Raw genomic sequence first — 10000 nt, forward strand, 5'->3', positions numbered from 1 at the left:
AATAAAATAATTAGTTGTTTGTGAATTATTTGAAATCTAATGAAATTTTTGAGGAAAAATATATCATATGAATAAAAAAAATAGTTTGTAAATCATTTAAAATCTAATATAAAATTTGAGGAAATATATATAATTCCAGATAAGCTAATGGGAAATATATGAATAACATAATTAGTTGTTTGTAAATTATTTAAAATCTAATAAATATTTGAGGAAATACATATCATTATAGATAAGATAGTGGGAAATATATGGATAAAATAATTAGTTGTTTGTCATTATTTAAAATCGAACTATTGACTGATGGCAAATAAAGAGCTTTTGGATAAATCAATATTGTTCATGGAAATGAATTAATTTATTAATTACCATGAACAATATAGATTTTTCCAGAATAGTTAAATAGTAAGGTTAATTATCTATACTGAATTAATAGTCTTCCACTGTCTTGGGTTAGAGTTCTCTTGCTTGAGGGTACACTCGGGCTCACTGTTCTATCTTATATTTTATTTCTCTTCCACTTGTTTGGTTAAAGTTTTTATAGTTTATAAAGTCATATTTATTTTAATATTGTTGATCTTCTTAAAATATTTTGTTTTTCCTTTTTTCCTCTCCTCACTGGGCTATTTTCACGGTTGGAGCCCCTTGGATTATAGCATCCTGCTTTTCCAACTAGGGTTGTAGCTTAGCAAGTAGTAATAATAATAATAATAATAATAATAATAATAATAATAATAATAACAGTAGAAGCTAAAGGAGAAAATGAGTAAACATTTACAAACAAACAAAATCTATACTGAATTAATAGTCTTCCACTGTCTTGGGTTAGAGTTCTCTTGCTTGAAGGTACACTCGGGCTCACTATTCTATCTTATATCTTATTTCTCTTCCACTTGTTTGGTTAAAGTTTTTATAGTTTATAAAGTGATATTTATTTTAATATTGTTGCTCTTCTTAAAATATTTTGTTTTTCCTTGTTTCCTTTCCCCACTGGGCTATTTTCCCTGTTGGAGCCCCTTGGCTTATAGCATCCTGCTTTTCCAACAAGGGTTGTAGTTTAGCAAGTAATAATAATAATAACAATAATAATAATAATAATAATAATAATAATAGTAAAAGAGTAGAAGCTGGGAAAAAAAAGAGTAAATATATACAAACAAACAAAAAAATACTCGCAAATAAATAATACGAACATTTTGGAAATAAAAAAAAATACAATAATAAAAATAACTAACATCTGATTTACAAAAAAAAAAAAAAAAAAAAAAAAAAAAAAAAAAAAAAAAAAGAAAAGAAAAGGCATGAAAAAATATCAACGTAATACCTTGGTTTGATAAGGGGTTTTGGAAGTGTATGTGAATAAATTAATTAATAAATAGTGTAACAATAAAAATATATATAAAACTATTACCAGATTTTTTTTTACTTTGATATTTTTGGTTACATATGTAACAAAGTAAATTAAGATATTTGACAGACCATTCCAACCTATTCTGAGTAAAAAAAAAGTATATTGGAAACACTGTAAGAGGATAATAGGCTAAATGTATGTATGTGTATGTATATATATATATATATATATATATATATCAATTGAAACAATAAAAGCAAGAAAGTCATTTGTCATGTAAGTTGGCACCAATGACCTAAGCACTCATGTAACAAATAATGCATTCTATATTAACAAATCTCAGTAACATAACATACTCTCTATTATTATTATTATTATTATTATTATTATTATTATTATTATTATTATTATTATTATTATTATTATTATTTGGGCAGGCTCTTCGCACCTCCCCAAGAGAGATTAGTTCACCAAACTTTTAACTGGGCTCCAAAAGGCAATAGAAGAGTTGGAAGACCCAGACCTACATGGCTGCGGAATATGAAACGTGAAGTAGGAGATGATGAATGGAGAAGTATTGATTTAAAAGCTCAAGATAGAGACGACTGGCGAAATCTAACCTTTGCGTGAATAGGCGTAGAAGATGATGAGGATGAGGATGATGATGATGATTATTATTATCATGAAAAGTATTGTTAGCAATGACGTTTTCTTTACTTAGGCCTCTAGAAATTCTAACGTTAGTACAATAAGATATAATTGTGTTATTAATTAAAGAAGGATAAGAACTTATTCAAAATACGTTTTCTTCAAAATTCCCTTACTTTTATTTTATATTCTACAATTCTTTTAAGTTTTAAGTTGTCGGTAACATCATATTTTTTCCTTTCTTTTAATCATCGTACACATTATTCTCATAATTAAACTTTTTCAGACACGTATATATTTTTTTTTTGAGAATTGGTAATGAAAAAAAAAATTCTAGTTGTTTCTATGAAATCTTTCAAAAATTTTTCAAAAACCAGAAAATTATTATATTGAACATAAAATAAGATGAAAATACTTAATAACAGTAAAAGTTAACAGAAGCGTAAGCGAGTCAAAACTTTGAAATAGAAAAAAAAAAGGTTCAAAATGAAAAAAAAAAAAAAAAATAATTGACCAGCAAAAAATTTGTTTTTCAAAAAATGCTATTTTCATTGACCCACGGTCCATAATTGGGAGAATAAAAATGACCGCATTTTTTCTTTTTCAAATCAAACTTTTATTTGTGACTACCATAATGACATTTTTAACACCAGCTTTTTATCTGCTGAAATTTACTTTAAAAAGCCGCTCTCTATTTCCTCGTGTAACTATGTAGTACACGCAAAACCACCAATTTTAATATTCAAAGGTTTAAAGGTCGCTCATGAATGGCAGAGGCAAGGGACAGTGACATTGCCCCCACCAAACAGGACAATGCCCTGGAGACTGACCATATATTACATGATCAGCGCCCAAGCCTCCTCTCCACCCAAGCTAGGACCAGGGAGGGCCAGGCAGTGGCTGCTGATGACTCAGCAGATAGACCTATAGGCTCCCCAAAACCCCGCAACCTTAGCTCAAAAGGATGGTAAGGTTGCAGACACTAATGGCACTAACGAGTCTGAGCAGGACTCGAACCCCCGATTGGCAAACACCAGGCAGAGACGTTACCAATCAGGTCCCATTTCTATTGCAAGTTAGGACGGTTTATTCTTGCTTTCGTTTTCAAGAAGTGTCTTATGCCTTCTGTACTAGGCTTCATTTTCCTTTTTTAAAGGTAACTCGTGAATGACAGAGGCAAAGGGCAAGATAATGCCATAACGACTGATTCGTGCCGAAGGCCCCTCTCCTTCAGGTTAGGACCAAGGAGGGCCAGGCAATGGCTACTGATGACACGGCTGGTAGTCCAATACGCTCTACCCAAACCACCAAACTATGACTCACAAGGATAGTGAGGTTGCAGACAATAATAGAAACTTTCGTGCTTGAGGGGGTCTCGAACCCCAATCCAACAGATTTCTAGGCAGGGACGTTTTAAACAAGCTACTCACTCTTGTGGCTGCCACCACCTAGGCTAGATAAAAGCAATAATTTATCAGTTCCATGGGCGTTCTTTTTGGGAAAATGGGTAAACATTGATGACCTAACTTAACCTTACTAAGGAGTTTGAACTAATCTATGGTGGAAGTTACTACATATAACACAATGTCTCAATTAATTTATCATAACGATGGTTTTGACTAAGCCAAAGGCAATACATCCATTCAATCAGGGTTGTGGTGGCCGATGTGGTAGCGTCCCTGACTGGTGAACGCCAGACTGGGAGTTCAAGTTCCGCTCAAACTCGTTAGTTCCTTTGATCGCTGCAACATCACCATCCTTGTGAGCTAAGGATGGGGGTTGGGGGAGCCTATAGGTCTATCTGCAGATTCACCAGCAGCCATTGCCTGGTCCTCTTTGGTCCTAACTTGGGTGTAGAGGGGACTTAGGCGCTGATCATATGTATACATGGTCAGTCTTTAGGGCATTGTCCTGCTTGATAGTGCAATGTCACTGTCACTTGCCTCTGGCATTCGTGAGCGTTCTTTAAACATTTATAAATCAATTAAACACATACGAGTTTACTTTGTATGCAAATGTTATTTTTCAAATTATAATTTCTTTGCTCTTTAAAAATGGTGGCTTTAAAGGCGTCTTCCCAACTTGTTTGGATCCGATTATATTTATGAATTTGTACCATCAAGCCCAGCGCTGGGTCCTGGAAGGCCATTCAGGACCCAAGAGCAACTGGGGGAAAATCCTGCATTCAAGAAAGAGACCAAAGAATTTGAGGGAATTTGATAGAATTGCTCTTCCTGGACAAGGAATTGATCCATATATATATATATATATATATATGTATATATAAGTATATATACAGTATATATATATATATATATATATTTTCATGCAATATGTATGTGTATATATATATATATATATATATATTATATATATGCAATATGTATATATTTATATATATATATATATATACACATATATATTCATGCAATATGTATGTATATATATATATATATACATTGAATATATACACAAATATATAAAGATACAAAAACAGCAACAACAACAAATACAACTATTTCTAATCCACTGCAGGATAAAGACCTCACACACATTTACACAAACACACACACACAGACAGAGTAACAACAATGCACAAAATCTGACACATAATTGGAATGAACCCAATTCCTGGTACCAAAAAACTTTTTGCTAGACTACGATATCTAGACTAAGAATCAGAGCAAGGAAGGAAGTTCATTCATGACGAAGAACGGCCCTTCAGGCAAAGCCTTGTGATCATCACATCAATGACATTCTTCTGACCACCTGAGGGCACTCGAGTGAATGACTTGACGTTCGTCATATCTTAAGGGGGACGTGACACATCGTGGCTGAGGTGCACCTTGATAGGCGCACTTTAATGGGTGCACTTTAATACTCTTGAATCTTGGCATGAAAAGTCAACGACTAATTATTATAATCGAAGAATTGAGAGGTTGATGGATTTACTTAATTGACTGTTGTTTTTTAATTATTGCGGAAAAATAAAAGGCTAGATTTTCATTTAATTTCATACAATAAAAATAATGTTTATAAATCTATTTTACATAAAACTGAAGGTAGATATATTATCGCACACACACACATATATATACAGTATATATATATATATATATATACTCTGTGTATGTATGTATATATATATATATATATATTCATCACAACTATGGTCACTGCGTTTTGATGACAGTGGGAGATTTTTGCATGATCGATCACAGCAAACCATCCTTGTATGGGTGACACTGACTAGTATAGCTTTGCTGATCAAGGCGATACACAAACCCTTTCACCACGTTAAGGTATCCACACTCAGAAAGGGATATATATATATATATATATATATTTATATATATATATATATATATATATATATATATATACACACATATATATATACATATAAACATATATACACACATATATATACACATGTATATAATATATATGTATGTATATATATATATATATATATATATCCCTTTCTGACTAAGGATACCTTAAGGTTGTACCAGCGTTTGTGTATCGCCATGGTCAGCAAAGCTATACTAGTCAGGGTCACCCAAACTAGGTTGCCGATCAGACAAAAATCTCCCACCATCATCAATCCGCAGTGGCCACAGTTGTGATGAAAATGGCAAAATCCCAGACATGACTAAGGACATGTCTGAGACTTTGTTCTTTAATGGACTATAGATGGCTGTATTTGCTATTACTATCATTATTATTATTGTTATTATTATTATCATTATCATTACTATTATTATCATTATTATTATTGTCATGATTATAATATATATACACATACATATATGTATATATAAACATATTATATATATATATATATATATATATGTCCGCGTGTGCATATATATATATGTATATATATACATACATATATATATATATATATATACACATATACATATATATATATATATATATATACATATACTGTATATATACACACATCCCTTTATTATTTAAATAACTTACATTTCCAAGAGACCATTTTCGCTCCTCTGAAATACGAGAGCAAAGACTCAAGAGACATCAAAAGACATGAAAAGTCTTATAAAGACTTTCACGACAGTTTCAAAGGAAATCCTGGGGTCTTTTGGAAGACAGGAGACAACGTCACACAAAAGAAATAGGAACGCTGAGGATCAGAGATGCTTTACGTAAAGAAAATAAAAAGAGAGGAAGAGAAAATGGGAAAACTTTTTTTTTCACATTATATTTCACATTATATTCCATTTTACATTATATTTCAGGGATGCTTTTTATAAATAAAAAAAGAGAGGAAGAGAAAATGGGAATTTTTTTTTCGTTTTACATTATATTTTAATGTCTTTTACAAGCTTTATATCATAAGAGTACGGCAAATGTACTCTTCCTGTTCTTCGTTATATTGGTTTATGATGATATTCATAAAAGAAAAGTCTAGTTAATGTTATATTATTTTCGTTCATCTTACCTCCCCTATATCATAAAGAGCAAGTTTCTGGTTATATATATTTGTGTGTGGATATATATATATATATAATTATATATATATATATATATATATATACACACAGACACACACACACACACACATATATATATATATATATATATACATATTGTCACGCTCAGGAGGGAGGATTATAGTCATACCCTGATGAGAGGGGGTAACTAGAAAGGCATACACGGAAACGCACTCTCCCACAAATTGCCAGACCAGCGGGTTGTAGTTAGGAAAGGGGGGAGGGGGGTGGGTGGGTGGGAAGAACTGAATCTGTATGTGTATATCCGTCTGCGTCCGTGTCTATCAAAATATTTACACGTCATTTTGGACATCTGTGGTATACTGGCACAGATATATTTACGATTTTTCAATGGCCTTGGGCTAAACATCTTTAAACTTCCTCCAGGTATAGTTCGAAGTCCTCTTTTGCCACACACACACACACACATACACACACACACACACACACAAAAAGAAAAAAAAAATTATAACGTTAGATTTCAATTTATTACTTCAGAGGACTGCGTTCTGCCCCAGGCTAACTTTCCTATTTTACTCTTTTTCCTAACTACGCCGATTTCGAAATGGAACTTATTCACGATTCATGAGCTCCTCATTTCTTAAGAATGTATAATCTAGCTTTGGTATGAATAATTAATGTCTAATATGAGTTAATTAGCATTTGGTCATGGAATGTTTGATATCAATGAAAGTACGCAGTGATATATTCTCTCTCTCTCTCTCTCTCTCTCTCTCTCTCTCTCTCTCTCTCTCTCTCTCTCATATATATATATATATATATATATATATATATATATATATATATATATATATATATATATATATATATATATATACAAGTATATGTACACTATGTGTACATATCATATATACACATATATATATGTATATATATACTATACACACACACATATATATATATATATATATATAATTTATTTATATATATATATATATATATATATATATATATATATATATTTATATTATTTATATATTATATATATATATATATATATATATATATATGAATATTTCTAGGAGGAATCAACCGCATATCTTCACAGAAAAAGTTTTTTTCTTTCAAAACCTGAGGCAAATTATGAATAAATGCATTAGCAGTCGTCGAATTTTATACTGCCTAAATATTCTTTAATGTCCTTAGGCCCTGTGAAAGTAAAAAATTCTCATTGTAAAGGCAAATTATTTTTTTATTCAAATTGCGCAATACAAAATTCATGCAAAGTCTGTTTTCGTAAAATGCTTGTAATTGTCTTCGAATTTCTCACCCGAGATACAATACTAGGTTGGTTTGCTGTGAGCAATCAAATGAAAATCTCCCATCATCACCAATTTTCACTGTCGAGCGTTGTGATGAAAACTGGCCAAACGCCAGACATGAATTGATGTCTGAGGACTTTGTCCTGCAGTGGATTAGAATCGGCTGTATTTGCCGATGTAGATTAAAAAGAGGGAATGAAATCATTTTGATAAATTATACAGGAAAATCTTACCTGCAATAAGAACAAAATGTTTATATATTAGCGTGATCAAAAAAAAAGAAAAAAAAGAAAAGAAAAAAAAACCAAGGGAAGTCAATGTCCACGAACTCCCTACAGAATGAAATAGCAATTGCCTTGGAGAACGTATGGGGGCCAATGCATAAAAATTCCTTCTATAGTAAAACCAATCTGTCGTGGCCGCTGAGACGATTTCTGACCCACTGTATAGCGTACTCGTGTCAAAATAAATCGACCAATTTAAGGAAAAAAGAACACAGTACTTAGACACGATCCATCCAAACCCAAGGTCTATATATGTATAAACCTTGTCCAAACCGAGTGAAACTGATAAAGGGTAGCCGCTTTCTGGCGGATGTCCTTCCTTTTTGACTAATCTCACAGGATTAACCAGAGGTGGCAACGATTAACCAGAAGTTAAATCCAATCTCTCTCTCTCTCTCTCTCTCTCTCTCTCTCTCTCTCTCTCTCTCCTGTTATTCTTGTTGAACATATATATTTCATGCTCTCTCTCTCTCTCTCCTGTTATTCTTGTCGAACATATATATTTCATGAGGAGAGGTTTCATTTCTATAATGATAATTGGAACCAACATTTTTTTTTTTTCGAAATTATAATCCCAGGTTATTTGCAAGTTTTATCCTATTGTCGTAATAAGACTGGCAAGATGGTGAGTTTGAAATCTTGAAGCTCACAAGGGCAAATTTATCAGTCAAAGATCAGTGAGCCGTATTTAATCCCCAGAACGGTTGATCTTGGAGTATAAAATAGAGTGCTTAAGACTGCATAAGTTATCAAATTTGAACGATTGGAAACTTAACCAACTCGTGGAAACAATATACAGTGTTTACAAGTATTTCACAATAAAGATGAACAGCGGCCCTTTTACTGATGTAACTATCGCATGTTGAATGATCACACAAGAAGAATGTGAAAAACCTAAATTTCAAGAAAGAACAAAGTATCACCCTGCTGTCGAGGACTTCAACAAATATGTTTAAGAAGAACAGTGTAAAACTTATAAGCACGAAAGAAAATCCCCACCTTTGGAAAAATACTGGTGGAAGGAAGAGAAAGCATTGCATTCAATGGATGGAAAGAATCTCCAAGGAAAGTCTACATAACATATACAGTATATATATATATATATATATATACAGTATATCTATCTATCTATATATATATATATATATATATGTACACATATACACACACATATATATATGTGTATGTGTATATATATATATGTATATATATATATATTATACACACAAACAGAGAGAGAGAGAGAGAGAGAGAGAGAGAGAGAGAGATTAAGTTGACTTTTCCTTAAAGAAATCATAATCTTCTAAGCTGAAAGACCATTGATTGACGGATGTGACCAGGAGACCACAAACACGAAAATATCGTTAGTGAAAGATAAGTATCTGCCAAGGGCAGAGCAATTAAAAAGGTTTAAAAAGTCTTTTCTTGAAATAACTCTTTCAAGCTCATGATAAGCATGGTTTATGTTTATATGTCAGTTTTCGATATTTTATATATATATATATATATATATATATATATAGATAATGATGTTATTTAAGGTGATCTTATCCCAGCAAGTACAGTTGCAAAGAAAGGGTGAGGGAAAATAGGATAATTATCCCTGTATTAGTGTTAATCTCTTAATCTTCCTTTATTGTTGTTTTCAAAGATTTTTGACTTGTCTCTAAAGAAAGTTTCCTTCAAGGAAAAATGAACTAAGTGTTTACGTTCGGACACGATAAGTTCTGGCAAAGAGCTCTTTTCAGCGGCCACCATCGAATGGTTTGACTTTTTTTTTTTTTATAGCAAGACCTCAACTCAGATCTATCTTTAGAAATTAAATATTTACTCAAGTATAAGATGATTTTGGGGTACACATTCAGGCACACTATTCATAGTATCTTATTTCTTTTCCTGTTTCCG

The 10000-nt window shown here is 31.8% G+C and overlaps 1 protein-coding gene across 1 annotated transcript in view; it reads right to left on the bottom strand.

Moving 5' to 3' along the window:
- The window catches only part of LOC137633155 (uncharacterized), a 619863-nt gene that overhangs the window by 313765 nt on the left and 296098 nt on the right, over positions 1-10000 (bottom strand). The gene's annotated exons all lie outside the window — the stretch shown is intronic.

The sequence above is a fragment of the Palaemon carinicauda genome, chromosome 42 (assembly GCF_036898095.1).
Source record: "Palaemon carinicauda isolate YSFRI2023 chromosome 42, ASM3689809v2, whole genome shotgun sequence".
NCBI classification, from domain to species: Eukaryota; Metazoa; Arthropoda; class Malacostraca; order Decapoda; family Palaemonidae; genus Palaemon; species Palaemon carinicauda.